The sequence below is a fragment of the Aquarana catesbeiana genome, linkage group LG13 (genome assembly GCF_042186555.1).
Source record: "Aquarana catesbeiana isolate 2022-GZ linkage group LG13, ASM4218655v1, whole genome shotgun sequence".
Lineage (NCBI taxonomy): Eukaryota > Metazoa > Chordata > Amphibia > Anura > Ranidae > Aquarana > Aquarana catesbeiana.
The window spans coordinates 230,207,998-230,214,035 of record NC_133336.1 but is presented as its reverse complement, the minus strand read 5'-3'; positions in this window follow the sequence as shown (position 1 = coordinate 230,214,035).

Here is a 6,038-nt window from a genome sequence, read left to right as displayed (position 1 = left end):
TGAAAGTTGTGACGGTCTTTCTGAGAATCAGACGTTTTGACCATCTTCTCACTTCCTGAGTGTTATTTATAGACATTTTACCAGAATTAAAAACCAATGTCGTGAGAACGAAGTACGTGTAATAACTATAGCCAATCAGATGTAATTTCTGGCTTATTTGATATGATAGTCTAAACGAAACTCTTAATACATTTTAGGGTGGACAATGCTGGCCTTGTACCCGGTAGAGTTGGGCTGAACACCCCCTTGTTCGGTTCACACCAAAACTCCCGAACAGAAAACAAGTTCTGACCCGAACAGCAAACCCTATTAAAGTCTATGGGACCCCAACTTGAAAAATCAAAAGTCCCCATTTTGAAAGCTTATATGCATGTAATAGGCCATAAAAAGGGTATGGGGGCCGGGCTACTGCCCTGGGGGACATGTATCAATGCAAATTTTAATCAGGAGAAATTATTTTAATGATGCTTAAAGTGCAACAATGAAACAAAATATTTCTTTAAGTATAGTTCCGGGGGGGGGGTCCCCTTAGTCTACCCGTAAAGTGGCGTGTATAGAACCTCCTGAAGCAAAAATTAAATTTCTAAAGAAAATAAAATTGAATTAAAATGACATTTAAATTCCCAGCAATACAATACCATTGCAGGCAACAGAAAAATGTAAAAAATGTAAAAAAAAAATGTTGTCAGTTCCGCCGCCCACAGCCACCGCCGGACGCGAAAAAGAAGAAAAAACGCTCTGCTGTCAACTAAGCCAAACCGACTGACAACATTTACTAACTTCACATTTTTGCAATCAAATTTTTTAACACCCCAGCTGGTAGGGATTGAGTTACTTTTGCAAACATAGTTTTTCAGCAAAGTTACACATTTCCCTAAAACTTTCTAAGCAAAGACTGTCAATTATGTTCATTTTGCTTCTTAAGTGAAAGCTGAATTTTCCTGAACATGTATTTAGAAGGTATTTTTGGGGAGGGTGATGTTTAGGCGTTTTTTACATTTTTGGTACATTTGATCACATATTGTCAGTCTAAATTGTTTCATTTTCTTAAAATATAGTGGCAAATAAGGGGCCAATGTTTGATGCAGGAATAAGTTCAGCAATTACTGTCATTGACAGTTAAGGCGTTAAGGCTCACTTTGACTGGATATTTCCATTATATAGTTGTGCTAAACCAAAAAAAGAGAGCCAGAAAATTGCAAAAAAAAATGAAAGAAAAGAAGTCCAAATGTGATAAAACAGTTCTTCAGAAATAAATACACCGTCCTTCACCAGAAAGAGTACATGATCCTCAGTGAATGCTTTCACCTTACACAATGCTTGCTTACCAGCTTGTGTTGACCTCCTATTACAGAAGGTCAATATCACTTGTGGCTCAAAACCCAGCCAGGGCCTCTATCCATCCAAAGGGACTTATGCGGCGTACACACGAGCGAACTTTACGGCAGACTTTGCCCGGCGGACGGGATTTGGTCGGACAATTCGATCGTGTGTGGGCTCCAGCGGCCTTTATTTTCTCAAAAGTTGGAGGGACTTAGATTTGAAACATGTTTTAAATTAATCCGTCGAAATCGAGTCCGGTCGAAAAGTCCGCCGTCTGTATGCTAGTTCGACGGACATAAAGCCACGCTAGGGCAGTTATTGGCTACTGGCTATGAACTTCCTTGTTTTAGTCCGGTCGTACATCATCACGTACGAATTCGACGGACTTTGGTGGATTGTGTGTAGGCAAGTCCGTTCATTCAGAAAGTCCGTCGTAAAGTACGTTGAAAAGTCCGCCGGGCAAAGTCTGCCGTAAAGTCCGCTCGTGTGTACGCGGCATTAGGTTGAAGTAAGCAAATCCGCCACTTAGGGAAACTCAATTGTGGCAGATTTCCTTACTTTAACCTAAGTCCCTTTGGATGGATAGAGGCTTTTTGATACAAGTCACTTTGACTGGAACTGCATCTGGATTTGTCTGATAAGGGAGGAGACACTTAACAATTTTAGCTTCAGCTATTAAGAGCTGTAAATAGCAATCTTGTTAGCAGTTGCCCTCCAGGGGCCACAGGAAGTATTACAAGCCATTGTATGTTACCTTAGACTCAGCTTCAGTGTGGATTGATGGCACCTTCAGGCCAGAGGTCAAATTGAACTCTAGAAACCCACACACCTGTAGAAGGATCGTGTCTTCTCCTCAGCCTGCGATGTGGTCTATTCATACGGGAACACGTCTTCAAATTAATTTTTAAAATGTGCCATTAAGCACTCACTTTATTCCACTAGCTTGCCTCTTCGCACTGTATCTTTATCTGTATTCTGCCTGAAGGCACAGAGGGAAGCCACCATACTTTACTTTGCAAGGCCTTGCACACTGTGACCAACAGACTCGGTTGCTAAGAGGGTTCTGTACATAGCAGGCTCCAACATGGAAACCCTGCCACTAAGTGAGGTGTATGAAGTACTAAGCTACCCATCACTGCCAGAACCTCCATGACCAGCCAGCGTCACCACTTCCTCTGCCAGTTGGCTGCTTTTTCTTCTTGTTACACTCTTCTCACACCATTAAAATGATTTTACCATTCACTCTTTTACTTCTTAACCCAAAGGAATAAATATGGTATTAACTGTTTCCCTGTTCTTTTGAATATAGCTATGACTAAACATCTCTGTTATGTCCTTCTCCCCATTTCAAGCAAATGACACAAGGCAACTTCTTCTTTGAAAAATAACTCAGTTAACTGAATCAATTTGGAGAATACAGTTGAGGTACTACTTTATTACACAAAATTCCTTTACATTTATGATTATACTTATTTATACTTTCAACTGATTATACTTTACATTTGGCTGCACGTTGGCCTGGCTGTGCTGTTTCCCTAGTGGTGCTGCCCATACCTAAACTTAGAAAAGTCCTCATACACGCGGTTGCCCATAAATTGTTCCCTTTAAAGGGTTACGCTGCCAGTAGAATGGTTTACATTGCACTTAGGTCCTGAATGTTCTGCTCCCACACCAGACTGCAAGGAGGTGCCACACACATACAGGAGAAGATATGTCACACAATTACATAAACCCCACAAATTAAGTGCTACTCATGGCCATCATCCAGGTTGTATACTCGGAAAGCAAGCAAAGAATGATATTGGACTGTACAGGTCATGCAAGGAGTAAACTATTTGTAATATAAGATCATACAATTTATTAAATAACAAATCTTAAAAAAATTCATACAATACATGTATTTTTTGCAGTTAAAAACAATACTAGTGCTGATACATTTCACCGTGTATAATCATACACAAGAAGAGAATGCTGGTAAAGTGAGTCTTCATATGCCAACGCATTTCACCAGACTCTGCTTCATCAGAGCTTATGAAGACATTACAGCACTCATCTAAGAGAAAACAATAACATTTATATAGTATTCATACTGTATATATCAATATTCAATGTATTTATGTATTCACTGTGTGGGACCCACCTCAGGCACAGAGAAACACCAGCACCATCACTGCCTGGGCAGGTGCTGGAACATCTTAGGGACCCTACCAACCACACTTCTGCCATGGATCACCAGATATTAAAATAAATTGGATATATCATTTTTCCCATCAAGATATATTGAATGGAGACATTGCCAATTTTACTAATACCCCCATATATAGGGCATGTGTGTATAAGGGCGTCCCAGTGCACATCAGGAAGATAAATCAGGAGCCCTCAGTCTCTAGTAGAAAGGAAAACAGAAAAAAGGGAAAGAAGAGACAATAAGATCATTAAGTAGACCTACAAGTGGGAATATGGATTCATATCATTGCAGCAATATGTATCAACTATTTAACCAAAGGAATAGCGTCATACTTAGATAAGTGCTGTAATGTCTTCATAAGCCCTGATGAAGCAGAGTCTGGTGAAACAGGTTGGCATATGAAGACTCACTTTACCAGCATTCTCTTCTAGTGTATGAATATACACAGTGAATTCTGTCAGCACTAGTTTTGTTTTTAACTACAAAAAATATATGTATTGTATGAAATTCTTTTAACAATTGTTATTTAATAAATTGTATGATTTTATATTACATAAATAGTTTACTCCTTGTGTGGCCTGTACTGCCCCAAATCTTTCTTTGCTTGCTTTCCAATTACATTAATCCATGCATGCATTAGTGTTGGATAGCAACATGATTTAATATTTTACTTCTGGTATTTCACTTCCTGAAACACATCAAAGCTTTGTAATCAGAAGAACAATGGCTTGGCTCAAGCCCACCTGCGGTCATATGTGTGATTACAGGCTTTCAAAGAGATTGATTACAAAGATGGCCCAGGGCGCATGGACTGCAATATTGCCCCCAGAGCCAAGTATGGCAGAACAGTCAGTAATATGAGGAGGATTGTCATGTAAACACTGATTGGTCCAAAGCAAAAGGGAGTGGCAATGGGGGGAGTTTGAATGAGTGATGAGTGAGCTTGTAAAAAGGGTTGTTACAGAGAGTTCTTTCTCTTTGTTGCTGAAAAAGCCTGCAATGAGGGTGTCCCTCTGCCATCTTGGGACTTTGATCTAACTGAGGGCTTGTGCCTAAATTCCATATGGCCCCTTTTTTCATCCAGAACCAGCAGATAAAACCATGGGTGATAAGTATCTTTGATATTTCATTGTTGTTATATGTTGTAGAGATATGCTGTTTAGTATAGTGTGTTCTGATGGTAAGCTATGTAACATTGCAATTTCTTGTAATTTTTTTTTGTAATTTTCTTGTAATGTCAGTTTTTTCCTAATTCTGCTGTTTTAGTACATTCCTATTTTATTGGGAAATAAATGTAACTTGTTTACTAAGCAGAGGTGTTTGTTATATCATTGTGCTAATCAGACTCTTACAGATTAGCAACTATAGGGATTAGACAAATTACTGTATGCAATAGTTATATAGGATATATTAGACTGTATAATATATTAGACTGTATAATATTGCATCGAGTGGAATACCGTTGTTATAGCAGCAGCTAGCTGCAAAAACCCTGGTATCCTCTTCAACAGCGGGAGGTCCGCTTTCAGATAAAAGTGGTCTCTGTGGCAGATTCATAGCAAGATCACATTTATCGGGGGTGGGAGAGGGGCCCCCCTCCTTCCACGCTCCAGTCATCTCCACCGCTTACCGGAGCCGTCGGTAGCGGCGGAGACCATCGCGTCCTCTCCCCTCAACAGCCTGGAGCCAAGAGAGGGAAAGATGGCCCCCACTCAGCTCCATACCATTGGATGGTGGAAGCGTCATCAAGCGTCACCTCCGCCCAATGGTCTTAAAGGGGGGAAAAAAAATATTTATTTATTTTATTGCATTTAATTGTAAATGTGATACCTGAGGTCTTTTTGAGCCCAGATCTCACATTTAAGAGGTTCTGTCATGCTTTATCTCTATAATAAGGGATGTTTACATTCCTTGTAAATAAGAATAAAAGTGACCATTTTTTTGAAAGGAAAGTATAACAATAAAAATAAAAAAGTAAAATAAATAAGAAAAAAAAAAATTAAAGCGCCCTGTCCCGCCGAGCTTGTGCGCAGGAGCGAACGCATACGTAAGTAGAGCCCGCATATGAAAACGGTGAGGTATCACCGCGATCGTTCAAGCAAGTGCAGTAATTCTAGCACTAGACCTCCTCTGTAGCTCAAAACTGGTAACCTGTAGGAATTTTTAAATGTCGCCTATAGAGATTTTTAAGGGTAAAAGTTTGTCGCCAATTCCAGGAGTGGGCGCAATTTTGAAGCATGACATGTTGGGTATCAATTTACTCGGTGTAACATTATCTTTCGCAATATAAACAAATTGGGCTAACTTTACTGTTGTCTTATTTTTTAATTAAAAAAAGTGTATTTTTTCCTAAAAATGTGCACTTGTAAGACCACTGCACAAAAACTGTGTGACAGAAAGTATTGCAACGACCGCCATTTTATTCTCTAGGGTAATGTTTGGGGTTTCTAAGTAATTTTCTAGCAAAAAAAATGATTTTAAATTTTGTAAACACCGAGCCTGAAAAATAGGCCCGATCCTTAAAGAG